Genomic DNA, 17,315 nt, shown 5'->3' with positions numbered 1-17,315 from the left:
GGGGGGGCGAGGGGGCGGGTAGGGAGGAAGTCCTTTGCTGATATTACTTTTAGTTCAGTCTTTGGGAGATATGAGGATATATAGCAAAGGGTTTGACTGGAAGACATTTCCAGTGTTTCTTATTTTTTGTTTTTCAAAGCAAAACAATAATAGTGGAGTGGAAAGTTAATGCTAAAGGCTGAACTCTGAATGCTCCAGTATTCTACTCACCATTGACGGAAACAGTGATTTTTTTTCTTCTTAAATTCTTAATTTTCTTGGAAATGCATAGGTGCCAAGAAGAAATGAGGAACACAGTTCTCAATGGGTAAGTATAGATGTTGAAATGGAGAAACAACAGTTTCGGGTTGAATCACTCTGTCATTATAACTTAAAAGCCATTCTGAATCAGTCATCATAACTTACAGTCCATATTAAGGCACGCCAGAGTGAATGTGCCTTTTTCACATAGCATTTCATATTTATAGAACTTGCATGACCTAAACTAGATTCCTTTTTTTTTTGAAATTCATTTTTCCCTTCACAGGTGATGTCATTTGTTCCATATTAGATACCAACTCTCATAATAAAAGTACTTATCTCAAGATTTTGTTGAAAACACATTTGTAAACCCATTTTCCCAATTCCTAGTCATTTCCTGGATGTTGCATATGAGTTATTTTTAATTTTTATTCTTTACATGAGAACCGTTGAGTGTTTGAAACAGAACACCAATTAGCCAGAATGAATCCACAGAGCCAGAAGCAAAACAGAACTTAGAGAGGAATGTCTATTAGGGGCACTTCATCGGCTACATACAGTAACAGGAATGCTTGAACACCAAGGAACTGAAAGATGCCTGTAAAATGGCATTCCACCAGTCAGTCATGATCCAGCCTTATTGTTACCATAAGTTGCAAAGATAAATATCAGACTGCGTCGATTGTGCGTCATGGCACCACACTAGCAAAAGAATTCCAAGGTTTCTATGGAGATGAGTTTACAAGGCTCAGTTTCCTGGTTTTAGGTGGCATATTTCTGATAACCTCTTCCCTTTTTTAGCAAATTATCTTAGGTGTGTGGTGAGTTGATGTTTGTTACAAGATCTAAAAATACAAATGCATGCATAACCTATTCCCTTTTTCCATTTAGAGAAGTTGAGAAGGAAAACATAAGTAGTGACCAGGGTGTGCGTGCGGGCATGTGTGCACAGTGATTACGTTACCAAAGGCAAATAATCGCATGAGTATTGTTTCTGTCTCTGATGCGTGATCTATTGCTTGGTAACTTAGGGAGACTTGACCTGATCGTGTACAGCCTTTGATAAGGAGGAGGGATACATCATTAACGCATGACTATTGAATTTGAGAGACCACCCACACTTCATTTTTTCCAATTTAATCAATATTACATGATATGTCAGTGTCTATGCAAGACAGTGCAGAGCATACAAAAATGAAAACCCTTAAGGAGTTTGGAATCCAGTGGAGGAGATAGAAAATGTCAATATATTCTGTACTGTAGTAGACTGAATTGTGTGGTCTTGAGAAGCAGGGAGATCCAAATGCCTATTTGGGAGAGTAGATTATAAAAGCCGTTACTCAAGCAATGGCTTGTGAGTTAGGTCTGACCGGTGGAGGTAAGAGAAAGGGCAGTTTAGGCAGGCAGCAGCATGGGGTAGACGTGTGGACAACAGGGCTTTGTGGGAAGGGCTGGGGACTCCAGCATCTAGGGAAGGAGAGATACGCAGTTGGAGAGCAGGGGTTGGGGACCTCTGCTCAAGCTTTTGACTCTGTTCTAAATGTAGGTAAAAATCCTCAAGGATTTTGAGCAAGAGAGTAACAAGAGTCAAAAGCTGTACAATAGGAAAATTAATCTCATCTCAATACAAAGGATGGAGAGGAGTGAATGGGATCAGAGCCTCGAAGCCATCAATCATCAGTCGTTTGTATGACAAGCAATTACTGAGGACCAATTTATTCTGAGGGCTAACCAGGATCAGTATGTTGGGAACTGCATGAGTTTCCTAGGGCTACCAGGACCAAGTACAAACTGGGTGGCTTAAAATAAATTTATTGTCACATAGTACGGAAGTGTCAGCAGGACCACGTTCCCTCCAAAGCCTCTAGAGGGATTCCTTCCTTGCCTCTTCCAGTTTCTGGTGGCCCCACTCATTCCTTGGCTTGCAGCAACAAGACTCCAGTTTCTGTCTGTTTTCACATGGTTGTCCTCTGCTCGTGTCTGTCTTTCCTCTTATAAGAGCACGAGTCATATTGGATTAAGCCCATCCTAATGGCCTCATCTTGATTACCTCTAAATGACTTATTTGCAAATAAGGTCACATTCATATAAGAGACTAGACCTTCGCCACTTTAGGGAGACACAATTCAACCTGTAACAATGATGGACAGTGGAGCATAATGGGAAAGGCAGTACCGAGACAGGACCGATCTATGATGCAGAGGTGGTGGAGAAAGGAGACCTGCCATGCTTCCAGACCGGGATGGGGAAAATCTGAAGAGTCAGGCATTTGGGAAGGGTAGAAAATCGGGGGCTCTTCACTGTCAGGGGATCCCTCTCATCATGTGTTGATATCTTACTATAGCAACTATCAGGCTGAAATTCTCCCAAAGGGAAAATGTTATTAGCTAGGAAGAAAAAACAAGCCCGTCATGGACATACTCATAAGTGCAGACACGTCTCCACTTTCTCTTAAACATTCAGATAAGTACTTCGCATGAAAGGTTAATTCTAAGACGGATGCAATCGTAGTCTGATAGAGGGTTGGGTAAACTTCTAGTCAGGCTGGAAATAAAGGCCTCTCTTTGTAGCTGGTGCAAAGGAGACGGGGAATAAGGTGAGTGGGGATGGGGGACAGAAGATGGAGGGAGTGGGTGGTGGGGGGAGCGTGGATAAAGAACTCTAAGCCCGAGGTGTGAGACTCCTAGACCTTCTACCTTATGTTGGGATAGTGGGGCTCTATGAACTCTTTCATGGATATTTGTTTCATCAATGAAAACTTCCTGGAATAATTTATCCTGAGTCTGTATAACTTAGGTCATGGTGTTTAAAACATTTGCTGTAGCTACTATATAGATTTTGAATTTAATATACAATAGCAAAGCAGCCCAAATAAATAAAAATTAATTTATTCACATGTAAACAACACGGTTTACACTAAAATATTTTAAAGCAATTACCAAATAGACAATATACATCCTTTTGAAAATAATCATGTAAACAGTTGGGGGTGAATGTGGCTCTTCAGGTGCAGATTGAGGTCAAGACTAGGGAAGAACAAATGAGTCCCTGAGGTAAGAGCAGAGAACTGAAGACCAATGCTGGAGGGACTTTACCTTTGAGAATCAGGTGTAGGAAGAAGAGCCAGCAAGGAGCCTGGGGAGGAGTGATTAGGGCAGTAGATGGAAAAGCAGGAAGTGGCGGAGTATGTTTCAGGAAGCAGTGGTCAAGAATGCCAAACAATCAGAGAAAGGCAGATGCTTGAGGTTAGGGAAATGATCCTTGGAGTTGATGAGAAGACACTCCTGACCTTTCAGAGAATGTTCTAGAAAGATGAGAGTCCCACAGTCTGAAAAGCCTGTGTGGGTGAATGGAATTAAGGGCAGGGCAGGCAAACAACACACAGAGGGCAGTATCTGCGGGGGATTGGAAGGTTTTTGTCACATCTGCCCTTTTTGATGAATGGGCTGCTGCGAGATGGGAGAGTTGGCTGGGCTCCTGCGACAATGTGGGCTCAAATAAAAAAGAACACCGTTTCTGAGAAGTCTGAGGCCAGGGAAGGGAGCCTGTTTGGACATTGTGAATACCATTACCTTATTTGGGTTTCAAAACTCACTTTGCCATAGACAGTTGACTGTGACATTGACGACCATGAGACTAATATACATATTCTAGATCTTTTTCATTTTTATTAGCTGCACAATTGTTTTAAAATATAATTGTTCAATAAATACTAATTAAATTTCACCTTGAGAGATCGAATCCCATTTCGCATTGCCGATCTAGTTCTTAAAATCTTTGAAGAAATGGTAACCTGATTTAGGTTGGTATGTGAGATATGGGATTAGTCTTTGGGGAAATCGGTTTTGTTTTCTTGAGAGGAGTGGGGTGGATTATTTAGATTACCAAAGTGCAGTTCTTAAGTTACAAAGAGCCAAAAATATTCAGTAGCTACCGTGTATGAAATAAGGTGGCTAGTTGCTGTTGATGGGCAAAGGAACGAAGGACATTTCAGCCTGTATATGAGAGGACACATTGTATCTTCTTGACCAGGATTGTTGAGATCCAAAGTATTTCCTATTTTTTTAAGAGACTACCCCGAATAAAGGTATGTATGCTGTGTGCACTAGCCCTAGAGAACACACATGTTAGCATTTGTACATATTTATATCTATATGTATCTTTTGTATTTATACACAATTCTAGCACATTATCCCCTTCGCCTTCACCCTGGAGTGTCACATGTTTGTTCCATTATGTAGGTTTTTAATTTGTCAAATATATTGTTGTTTGTAGAGTTAGACTGACCTTTGATTGTAATTTTTTTTATTCCTAATATGTGTGTACTTTGCACATTTATTAAATCTTTGGATCCAGGCTGAACAACTTATTACAGAAGAGTTCAAGAGCTATGATTTCTAAACAACTTTCCTGGAATTATTCTCTCAAATTTCAGTGCTATTAGAGAATAAAATGAACCTTATGGTTATTAATAATAGAGATTTATATCTGCATAGAACCTTACATTTGCCATTTCCTCAAAACATTTTATTTGACCTTTCAAACGGCCATGTGAAAAAAAAAATACACGAAATATACACAAGGATTTCTGTTGACCTTGTTTTAGCAGTAAGGAGACAGGGTCCCTGGGAGAGTCAGGGTTATGATGAATGTTCCACCCAAGTCCTTGCTACTTATCCTATGTATTTGGGGAGCCTGTTTGTTGTCTCCCTGCCAAGATACGTGCCATCCATTCAATGGGATATTTCTCTTTTTGTTTAAATGGTAAGACACTTTTCTTTGGCATGTGGCAGATATTACGTCTATAATCAAAATAATCATTTTCAGTAGTCTATCCATAATATAATTGTTCATGAACTGGGTGGTTTCACGACGGAAAAGTATTTTCTCCCAGTTCTGGAAGCTTGAAGTCTGAAATCCAGGCATTGACAAGGCTATGCTCTCCTTGAAAGTTTTAGTGGAAGATCCTCTTTTTGCCTTTTTCCAGTTTCTGGTCGTTGCTGTCTACTTTGCTGTCCCTTGGCTTGTAGACACATGACACGGATCACATGCCATTCTCCCTGTGTGCCCACACATCTTCCAACTCTGAGTCTCTAAGTTTGCCACCTCTTTTAAGGACACCAGTCATTGGATTGGGTCCCATTCTGCTGCAGTAGGACCTCATTTTAATTTGATTATTTGGAAACAGGGTTTTTGCAGGTATAAAGTCATATTCTGAGTTTCTGGATAGATGTGCATTTTTGAGGGGGCACTAACCTAGTACATTAAAATTATTTCAGTATTTCAGTAACTGAGCTTTGAGAGGGACTGTCCTTAGATGGTTTACAGGGCCCAACAGTGAATAGAAATGTATCAAGGCTACTGTGATTATGAGAATTACTAACATAATCTTTATCCCCTGAGGATGGTGTCTTCCTTCTACCCCATCCCCTTTAATCACGTCTGCAGTATGTTTGGAAACTTAATTCGTCTTATGTCTGTTCCTTCTTTTTTTCTTTTGTTCCTCTCAGCCACTCCCCATTCTGCTATGGGGCACATCTTTTACTTCTGTGGTACCTGGTCCTTGCCTCAATTTCAGGAACATTCTGCTTTCTCTGCACTGGGCCAGTGGGGGAGTGAATGTAGGTTAGGTCATACTTCATTCACTGTTTCTTAGACTTGTTTACTTGTCCATGGTTTTCAGACCCTCTGGAATGATTGTTCCATGGTGAGATTGTCCCCTCTTTAGGGAGAACTCAATTCTTTCAGCAGGAGTTGGTCTTGTTCAAGAAACCAAGGACCTGTTGCCATTCCCTAGCAATTCATTTCCCAAACTTTGACACGATTGTCACTGAGCAGGAGTGTGAGTTAGGCGAGGGTTTTAGCAGGTTGGTACGTGAAGAGCTGGGTTCTTCACCCTCTCGACTGTCCTTGCTGGCCAATGTAAAAATAAGGATTATTTTTTATTGTCAAGCAGAAAATTATTTTTTATTTAGTCTTACATGCACACCTCTAATGACTAATATTAATCCTCAGAGGTAATTTAGCCTAGAAGTGTATTTAAGATAAAATTACTTTTTGAAGATAAAAAATTATCCACACCAATGCTTTTGTTCAAGGAGAAAAGAATTTATAATATCATGGAGACCTGAAGCCACGTCCTCTTTATTCTTCCCGTCTTCCCAGAATGTTCCTTGGACCAACGTAGAAAGAAATAAGTCCGGTTACGAAGCTGTTCATTCTGTGATGGCAACAGATAGAACTCACGGAAGCTTTAAAATTATGAAACTTGTTTGGTGGTCTGATTTGCCCAGATTGTATTCCATGGCAGATGTTTCTCCACTCTTAACGAAGAAAAGCAACAGGGAGATCTATGGTCCTCCTACCAAGTAACCGTCCACGGGTTGAGGGTAGAGAGGATTGAGTTTTCAAGTTGCGGAAGCGATCATCTTGGACCGAGGTTTTCAACAACCACGGCCTGGGCTGGCTGCCTTTCTGAGGTGGTGAGTCTGTCTGGGCTGTGGTAAAAGCTGCCTCCGGTGCACGGCCAACTGATGGTAGGTCAGCAGCATCGTTTTTATGAGCACATCCATAACATAATGTAATTGGAGAACATCAAAACAAATGGCCATCTGCAGGGGGCTCCAGTCACTGAGTTCTGGAAGTTAATGATGCCTTATTGAAGGAACATTGCAGGAAGCTCTTGGCATATGCCTGGTGGTGGTACGTAATTTCATAGTTCACAAACCATAATGATTTCGTTTTCTCGGAGGTATATTCATCCGTCTGTGTCTGGTATTGATCCCTTTCTACTATGTACTAATTCGGAGATTATGTAATTATTTATACAAGCCAGAGAATGACCAAGAAGGGAAAGCTAATACAAGGTGGAAGATTCAAGCAATCTTGTTGTTGTTGTTGTTCTATTGAGAAATAATTGACCTATGCCACTCTGAAAGTTTAAGGCAAATAGCACGGTGGTTTGATTTACGTACGTTGTGAAATGACCACAGTAGGTTCAGCTAACATCCATATTTTCATATTGATACTATGAACAGAAAAATTCTTGTGATGAGAACTCTTAGGATTTACCCTTACAACTTTCGTACAGTATCATACAGCACTGTTAACTCTAGTCGTGTATGTTCTGTCTCTAGTACTTCTTTATGTTTTAACTGGAAGTTTGTACCTTTTTTTCCAGTTCCCCCTCCATCTGGCCTTCTCCACTGGCAACCACAAATCTGATCTCTTTTTCTGTGAGGTTTCTGAGATTGTGCATATGAGTGAAATCATAACAGTATGTCTTCTCTGACTTATTTCACTGAGCATAATGCCTTCCAGATTCATCCATGTTGTCATAAATGGTAGGATTCCCCATTTTTTATGGCTGAATATTACATTGTACATATATACCCCACAATTTCATTTTTTCTTCCATCAGTGGACATTTAGGTTGTTTCCATGTCTTGACTCTTGTAAATAATCAAGGAATCCTTTAAGTAAATTTATAATGAGATTTACTCTTTGAAAATCTGGGTGCAGATTTACTTTTTAAAATACTTTCTATCAGCATCTTTAATCAATGGATTTATTCACAGATACATGACAGATATCAATAATCATCTCCCTTTTACCAGGCACTGTGCTAGGTACCCTGTTGGATACAAAGGTGAAATTTCTAAAATTTTGCCATCCAGGACTTTACAGTGTAACTGAACAGTTGAGTCATGCAGTCTCCATATCCAGGAGCTCCTAGGAAGTGTCAATGTGTAGATGTTGAAATTAATTAAAAGTGTAATTTAGTTGAGGGTATCTAAGAACCATAATAAAGACAGGGAAACTGCTATGGGTATTCAAGGGAGAAAGAAAAAGAACTCTTGAAAGGTTGACCTAAATTTGGAAAGTGTAGATTTGTCCCTCTCCTTCCCCCACCCCTGTCTCTCTGTCCCCCATTATTCTCGAAAAGTTCACTTCCCTTTACTTAAAGGATAAAATACCCTCCCTGCTTGCATTCTACCTATCCACTACTTTTTAATCTCCTTTTTGGGGTCTCTCTCTTTTGACAGTTGTGGTTCCCTGGCTCCTGCTTCTGATACCACACATGCCTGGAAGTCCAAATACTGTGTGACTTCATTTATAGGACATTCTGGAAAAAGCAGAACTACAGGGACAGGAGATGGATCATGTTTATCAGTGGCTGAGGCTGGGGAGAGGGGTGATTGCGGAGGGACGAGGGAGATTTGTGGGGTGATGGGACTGTCCAGGTTCTTAACTGTGATGGCTCTATTACTATGTACTTGTGAAAGTTCTTACAGCTGTACATCTAGAAAGAATGAATCTCTCCACGTGTGCATTTCACCTGAATAAACCTGACTTTCATTCACCTGAAATCCCTGCTTCCCTTTGCATGGGAAGACTTAGTTTTTTCTTCCTTTGTCCCACCACCCTTGCTAGTTTTGCACTGAGTAGCTTCTGACTAAAATTAGAAACTGAGTTTGAGACTATGGACCGCAAAATTATGACTATTCAAGCACATGCTGTGGGGGGCTCTAATCTGTAACCCCAAATGGAGATGCCTAGAACAGGAAGGACCTTTCAAACACCTCTACCCTGGGCATTGAAATACTGATCACAGGATGCAAAGAGAACCTATAAAATTACATTTTGTACTGTCTGGCATTTTAGAACGGTCAAGACACAAAATTAACTGGCATTTTTCAGCCATAAAAAAAGTTGAATTTCCATGCCAGTTTAACCCACAGCTAAGGGATTAGACCTATATTTTTCATGACCAATGGCACTGAGGGAGAAGTGGTCTAGCTTACAGTGGAAATTCAGTGTTTAAAAATAAGGCCCAATATTTTGTTCTTTTGCAGGAAACCAGTAAAAGAGGGAGACCGTGCTTCTCGGTTCTTTGATGTGATCTGGGTATATGCTTGTAGATGGATGGCTTTTCTGAATTGTAAACTTTCAATTCTATTTTACACACTTTGCATTTTAAAGGAATCGTGGAAATCTTTTTCTCCCTTCCAAGGAGAACTTTCTCCCTTCTAAGAGGCGTCATAGACCAACGAATGAGCTTTGGATTAGAATTCCAAACACACAGGTCCCTGTCCCAGCTTTGCCGTGAACTTGCTACGGGGCACTGGGAAGGTGGTGAGAGGCCAGCCCTTCCTGTGGCTAGTTTTTGGTTGGTAGATGAGCAGGAGTTGGGACCATCTGACCTCTGTGGTGTCTCCTTAAATTGAAATACATTGGTCACGGCTGTTCTACAGCCCATCATACTGTGAATTTTCATGGCTACAGTTTCCATCCTTAAATCCCATTCTTTTTACTGTACACACATTTTTCACCAGAAGAGCCTGTGTTTATCCCTAATGTGTTCTTGAGTCCCAAAGATAGTGTCATTTTCCGACCTTCCATGGCTCTTCCAGCCTAGGAAGCTGCCATGTGTTACAACTAAACACATTTTTTATGGCTGAATATTACGTCAGATAAACTAGCAAGCACCCAGCTTTTCAATGTGTGTTTCAGTACCTTGACATGCTGGCTTTCAGAACTAGCTGGGACTTCAGGATTTAGGACACAAGGTTTTAAAAGATAGAAGTGCTTTCTAATTCAACATTAAATTGTGTATTTTATATCTATCTATCTAGATTNCTCCTTAAATCCCATTCTTTTTACTGTACACACATTTTTCACCAGAAGAGCCTGTGTTTATCCCTAATGTGTTCTTGAGTCCCAAAGATAGTGTCATTTTCCGACCTTCCATGGCTCTTCCAGCCTAGGAAGCTGCCATGTGTTACAACTAAACACATTTTTTATGGCTGAATATTACGTCAGATAAACTAGCAAGCACCCAGCTTTTCAATGTGTGTTTCAGTACCTTGACATGCTGGCTTTCAGAACTAGCTGGGACTTCAGGATTTAGGACACAAGGTTTTAAAAGATAGAAGTGCTTTCTAATTCAACATTAAATTGTGTATTTTATATCTATCTATCTAGATTGATAGTTTTTTGTTTGTTGTTTTGTTTTTTCTGAATCAGGGTGTCATTTGGCTGTGGAAGGGTCAGCTGTCTAGATGCCTTTTAGTCAAGGGCATTTGGTTTATCGGCCAGTGTTTTCAGAAAAGGAAACTGAAATCTAGGACTCCGAAATCCTCATTACAAATATTTTATGAAATTACGGAGACATCAAATTTGAGGAAACTCAAGGTGGTTTATCTCATTTGACTTCCGGTCAGACCGCATTTTTCTGTGAGCGAGTGTGATCCCTGTGTCAGGGGCAGGTGCCCCGTGGGCCGAGAATGCCTTGGGAGCATTCCCTCGAGGTGACTCCCTAAGTGTTTTTGCGGCCCTACTGCTGTTCACATATTATTCCTATATCTCAGTTTCTTTTCCAAGCCCAAAGTCCTCAGGGAGACATTCTACACTCCTGCTACTTGAGAGCTTCTGTTGTCAGGAAGTTCCTGATAAATCGAGCATCTCCTGCATCTGTCTCGAGTGGGAGTGCAGACGCAAGAAGAGAGCTCCCCGCGATTTCAGGGGCGATCCCACACACAATGCAGCGGTGTTGGGGAAATGAATCCTTCTGTGACAAGGTGGGAAATGTGAGCCTAGAGGCAGAGCAATTACAAGAAAAAGAGGAAATGGGGGAAAAATAGAAGTTTCAGAATTAGTGACTGCATTATCCTCTAACAGTTTCAGAAGGGAACATACCTTGTGGGAGTTTGTCTGAGGGGTGTAGGCTGAGGATACACACCTACCAGGATGCTGGCGAGACACACGGGAACTATGAAATAGCTGGAATATGGTAAATAGAGAAAATTGGCTGGGTAATATTTTGGAAGAAATAGTGCTGGGAGGAAATGAAGAAAGTCAGGCAAGTGTATACTTAAGAACCACACATGCAATGAGATGGTCGACAGGTCTTAAAAAGAAGTCCATCGTGGGGATGGGAAAGGCCAGAAGTTTGGCAGGAGGGCCGCTTGTAACCTTGCTGAATGAAATTCTCTCCCATCAAATTGTCTTCTGTTTCTATCAACTCGAAGGAATTTGGATATGGTTGTGATGATGAGGCCGTAAGTCTCCAGAGCTTCTCACGTGGGCATCTTAATGAACTAGATTATCCTTAAAGAGTGGCAAGATCACGGGTTCAATCATCATAGAGGTTTTAAAATCCCTTCTCTTATTAATGACATATTCTTCGGCAAGCCTCAGTTTCTATGTTGGCGATGGGAATAATTTTATCTGCTTTGCAAGATCCTTGTGAGAGATAAACGAGAATAACTATGTGAAGCAACGGATCCAGGATGTTTATAGTGAAAAAGCAGTTTGTCAATTTCTCAGAGAAGGTAAGGCTGCAACTGATGGACTCTCCCAGGTTCAAAGTGAATAGAATTATTGATCTATGGCACACTCATAATGAAGAACATTGCTTTTATTTTACTGTTGAGTGTGTAAGATTAACCTCTAACCTGGGAGAGTTTATACTAGTGAACCAAGGTGGAGCATGTATTTGTGTTTGAGTCAGGGCGTAAAGATGCATACATCACTTTCATTTTATCTTAAGTCAACATGAAAAGGGCCACACAGAGAGGATTAAGATGAAGGATGACAAAAAAAAGTCCTTCAACATCTTGACTGCTCCTTCTCTCATCAGTTAGATCCATTTCTATTTAAACATTTGGAAGAGGATAGAAGTTGTCATCACTCATCTGTTGCTGGGATGTAGCTTCACACTAACATCTAGGTGGGTTTGCAGGAACAACAAGTCTCCCTTCAGCAGTGAACCAGAATATTGCTTCTGCTTGGGTCAAATAGGCCCCTTAAAACGTGGTTAGCAAAATGAGTGCTTCATTGGACCAACAGGGCCAATGTCCAGTGTATTTTCCAACAAACATATTTAGCGCCTGGTTCTCAGCTGCCCACACCATAAATCAGACAAAAGATGCGGCCACTTAAGAGCCAGTAAAATATTTTTTTGGGTTTTGTTTTGTTTTTTAATAGGCAAAGAAGAATGCCAAAGAGAAATTTCCATATCCTGCCATGATGCTTAATGGGTCAAAATTCTAAATTGGATGTTTTTCCTTGCCTTGCTTGAAGCAACTAAATTAATATGTATGTTTCAGTTACAAACAATGGTTTATTAGCCTTTTGGAGTCTTCATTTCCAAGTCCAGGTACCAGAACTTTGTGGTTAAAACCCCATTAAAGAGCTCTCTGCTTTTATTTTTTTTTTCTTTTTAATGTATGTAGACTGCTTGTAAGATACTATACAGTTGTGCATGACCAGGAAAATACTGGAATTACTGTGGCACAGCAGGAAATTTACAATGCAGGAGATAATCATGCTTGCTTATAGATAATGCATTCAGTGCTTAAAATAGCAGTTTGCCACCCATGTGTCATTTCACACCAGATGGTTGGAAGAGCACAGGACATTTTTTTTTTTTTTTTACATTAGAAGGGTACGTTTAAAAATCTGTTAATAGCAACACACCAAAAAAAGGAAAATTTTCTATAATTTAGGATAAGTGAATGTTTGTCAAATTGCCTTCCTCTATATCAAGCTCAAAGCTATTTTTATGTATTCGGTAAGTAAAAATATTCTGTTCAATGAAATATCAAAATTGTGACATTATGCGTTTCCAGAATTTTCAGTAGGGACACTCTTTTGAGTCTAGGGCCCTGGTCGAACAGGTGAACTGAGACTTCTGGGAAAAATTTCACCTTTGGTAACATTATTTTATTTTTCATTCAGGGGAAAGGCCATTGTCACTCCAGTGGGAGAGTTCAGGGCAGTACTTGAACGTGGAATTCATTTCCTACTTAGACTGCTCCCACCCAAAGGTTGAAATCCTGCCCTTAACCTCCTTAACCTTCAAGGTATTAAAATAGCATCTGAGGGGTGCCTGGGTGGCACAGTCGTTAAGCGTCTGCCTTCGTCTCAGGGTGTGATCCTGGTGTTATGGGATCGAGCCCCACATCAGGCTCCTCTGCTAGGAGCCTGCTTCTTCCTCTCCCACTCCCCCTGCTTGTGTTCCCTCTCTCACTGGCTGTCTCTCTCTGTCAGATAAATAAATAAAATCTTTTAAAAAAATAGCATCTGAGTGAAAACACAGGATTCTGAAAACACAAGGATTCCTAGCTAGGCTCTGTACGTCAAACTGTGGATAACGCAGTCTGTTGGCGGGAGGACACCCGAGATCCAAGTTCCTTACCTCGTGGCCTGGAAAAGTGGTTCTCATGGGACTTTTGGCAAGACCTGGATGCATTTTTGTCACAAGTGGGAGCAGGGGGAGGTGCTGACTGCTAACACGTAGCAGTCAGGAAGGTTCTAAACATCCTGCAGGGCGCCAGAGAGACTCCCTCAAGGAAGAATTATGATGATTCATTTATTCAGCTCGGCTAGGCTACAGAACCCAATTATGTAATTGCTATAGGTGTTGATGTGAAGGCATTTTGAAGATGTGGTTGAGATCTACAATCAGTTGACTTCAAATTATTCTCCATCATGTGGGTAGGCCTTATCCAATCGGCTGAAAGGTTTAAGAGCAAAAATTGAGATTTACCCTACCCAGAGTGGGGAACTAGTGGGATTCCTTAATAGTGTTTGCTTAATAGTGTGTTTGCTTAATAGTCCTCTTTCCTGGAGGGCCTGATGATGTGTGGCCCCTTTCCCCCCAATTCCGATTTGAAGTCCACATCCTCAGTGTAATGGCTTTGGGATTTTGGGAACTTTGGGAGGTAATTAGGTCATGAGAATGGATCCCTCATGAGGACGTTAGTGCCCTTATAAGAAGAGACGTAAGAGAGATGGTTTCTCTCTGCTACAGGAGCATCCAGCAAGAAGACAGCTGTGTGCACGCCGGGAAGTGGGCCCTCACTAAGAACGACGCTGCTGGCACCTTGATCTTGGTCTTCCAGCCTCCGGGACATGAGGCACAAACGTTTGTTTAAGCCACTGAGTCCATGGTACTTGGTTATGGCAACCCGAGCTAAGACAGGCTGTGACTCATACAATTCCAAATATCAGTGGTGCAAAGGTTGTCCCTGATGTAGGGACAGAAATACACCTTCAGGCGGTGTTTGTAGACCTGCAGCAGCGACGCCCCCTCAGGATCTCCAGAAGCTTCTGTGAACTGCAGGGAAGGTCCTCCGACTCCTTGTGCTATCCTAGGCTCTGCCTAAAGATCCAGGAAACTGCCAGGATCTGGCTGTTTATGTTGAGGCCCTGGACTCTCACCCCCTCCCCCCAAAAGGAGCTCAATTCATATCTCCCCCTTTCTTCTTCCTTTAAAGCTTGGACTCCTGCCCGCCACACCCCTGCGCCGCCCGCTCATACTGGCCTCCCTCTTGGTCTAACGGTGCTTCCAGATTGTGCTGTGTATCTTTCCAGAGTGAAGGTGATAAAACGCGTCATCCTTAAACTGTGGCCTTTAGCATCCTCCACTGACTTTATTATTTTTAGCCCACACAACTTACATTTGAAAATAGAGGGGCATTATCTCGAAGTTGTGAGCTTTAAACGGCGTATGGATGCTACATCCCCGGGATGAGTTTGAAACCTTGCAGAGTCTCCTGGAGTAGAGATGAGAAAAAGGAGCCGGCCTTTCTCAGAACGAATAAATGCTGCTTTGTTTACGGATTCTCCCAGTTCCCACGTTGTCCGGGAGAGATCTGAGGAGGCGGCGGGGACGGAGGATCAAACGCGGGCAGCGCGGCTGTCCCACCATCCCGCTCCCCTCGCCGTTCTGCCGGAGGCCAGTCCCGACAGCTGCCCCGGCTGGGGCACCGGGCATCAAAGCCCTGCCGTCCGAGGCCCTGCCCGGGGTGAAAGGCGCCCGGCCCCTCGGAGCGCGGTGGCCGCCTGGAAGCTGGGGCGCAGCGCCCCTCCGGGGCCTCCAGCTGCCGCAGCAGATGGGAGCGGCGGCGGCGCGGCCGGGCGGGTCCTGCTCGATGGAACCTGCGCTCGGGGACTCCAGGCCGGGCCCCGTTTCCTACGGGGATCGCTGGCTCAACCTTCCGCCAGGCAGGGCCTCCTCGGTGAAATGCGCCCCCCTCCCGTTTCTCCCCTTGCCTGGGTGTCATCCAGTTATCACTCCCACACATTTCTTGCAGCTGTGCTTTATGGATGACAAACATCTCTGGTTTATTGTTCTGGGAGAGCTACAAACATGAAAACCAGCTGATAATTTATCAAGAGGTTTGAATACAGAATATGCAGCAAGCGACCCAGTGTGACTTTGGACGATGCAGGCCACAGCCCCGGGGCAGGTGTTCTTTAGGTGGGAGCCGGTGGGCTCAGCCCAGCTTCTGTGGGACAGTTTTGTGAGAGCAAAAATAAAGTACTGAGGTTCTGGGTTCTTTAAAAATTTTTTTTTTTAAATTTTTTTAAAGATTTTATTTATTTGACAGAGCGAGTGCACAAGCAGAGGGGGGGGCAGGCTCCCCGCTGAGCAGGGAGCCGGACATGGGGCTCAATCCCAGGGCACTGAGATCGTGATCTGAGCCCACCCAAGACATTTAACTGAATGAGCTACCCAGGTGCCCCTGTTTTGTTTTTTTGTTTTGTTTTGTTTTTGTTTTTTTAAACACTGTTCCAGAAAGTCTTCAGGCAAGTAGGTTGGGTGGAAATTACTCACTGTGCTTANCTCACCGTGCTTAGAGCCTGTGATAGACAGACGGGCAAAGGGCTAGTGCAGGAAGCACGTTGCTCGGTGTTCAGGGTGACTGACCATCCCTTGTGGCAGGGCTGGGTTTGCTGCTTTGGGAGACTTACAGTGTTAAACATGGGCCAATCCCTGGCTACCCAACATAACTGGTCACCCTATAATTTTCCTCAGTCGGGGTCAGAGGAGGGTTCTATTTGGGTTTGCATTAGATTAAAGATAATGTCTAAACAAGATAGCTTTAGAGTAAACAGAATTTGTGGAATGCCTCCCTGAGACCCTGGGGACAGCACTAATAATTTTTAAAAATCACCATCGGTTGAACAGTTACAGCTTGCTTCTAGGTATGGAATCCCTGCATCACTGAGCAGAGGGCTGAGAAAAAGTTAAGGAAGGAAAATGACCTCTGTGTTTTGCAGGGGAGAGGGGAAAAAATCACTTGCAAGAGATGTAAGCACGTGTTAATTGGTGGTGATGTGTGCATTTGGTTTCCATTCCTTGAGTCCTGTTAAAGCGTGTGTGCGTGCACACACACACACACACACACACAACTGGCAAGCACAGAGTGACAAGTGCAGTCGAAGGAGGGAAGTGGCCAGAACGCTATTGTTTTGCTTTTAAAAGATAAATCAACATGCATGGGAAAGGAGCAGGGGTCAGCGGGAGGGTAATCTAGTTAAAGGTGGAATAATATTAGTCTGACTGCCCAGCTATGCGTCCTTTCTGGAAACAGAACATGATACAGCTGCTGCAAAACCCAGGCAGGAGATTAATGAGGCCGAAATCACAAGAACCTATGTGCGNGTGCATTGCTTTACAGTTTGCAAAGGACTTTCACCTACTTTATCCTCATCGGTCCTCACAAAATATCCTGACAAGTGGACAGGGCAGACGGTAACCTCATTTGTAGAAATGGGGACACCAGCAGGGCAAGGGTAAGTGACCCGAGTACGATCACCAATTACGGAGAACCGGAACTGAGTCCCTGGTCGTCCAGCTTCTGCCAAACCAAGGAGCTTGTCTGACTTCTCACAGGTTGTAAAGGTAAATACAATACCACGGAAGATCCCAGGCATTCATTCGAACCTTCTCGCCCTATGGCTCTCTTTTTCGAGGTCAAGGTGTAAAAATAAGAAAAAGCCTAGGCTCACATAGGAGAAAGAACCAGAGCTTAAAATCGACAACAAGCTCTTCCAGGCCCTGGGTTGGAACAGTTATTCAATCTCTTTCAATTTTACTTTCCTTGTTTGAAAAATACCCATAATGATGGCTTCTGTAAAGACGATAGGATTCAATAAGACAATGTGGGGCTGGTGCCTAATTCACTCAAAGCGTGGTTAGCTGTTACTGTTCTACGATGACTACCAATGATAATATGACAAAGATGAGCGTGGACAAGTGCGGTAGGAATGGCTGCCATGGT

Source organism: Ailuropoda melanoleuca, chromosome 7 (genome assembly GCF_002007445.2).
Source record: "Ailuropoda melanoleuca isolate Jingjing chromosome 7, ASM200744v2, whole genome shotgun sequence".
In the NCBI taxonomy this organism is placed as follows: Eukaryota; Metazoa; Chordata; class Mammalia; order Carnivora; family Ursidae; genus Ailuropoda; species Ailuropoda melanoleuca.
The sequence above is the reverse complement of the archived record's forward strand: the minus strand, read 5'-3'. Positions refer to the sequence as shown.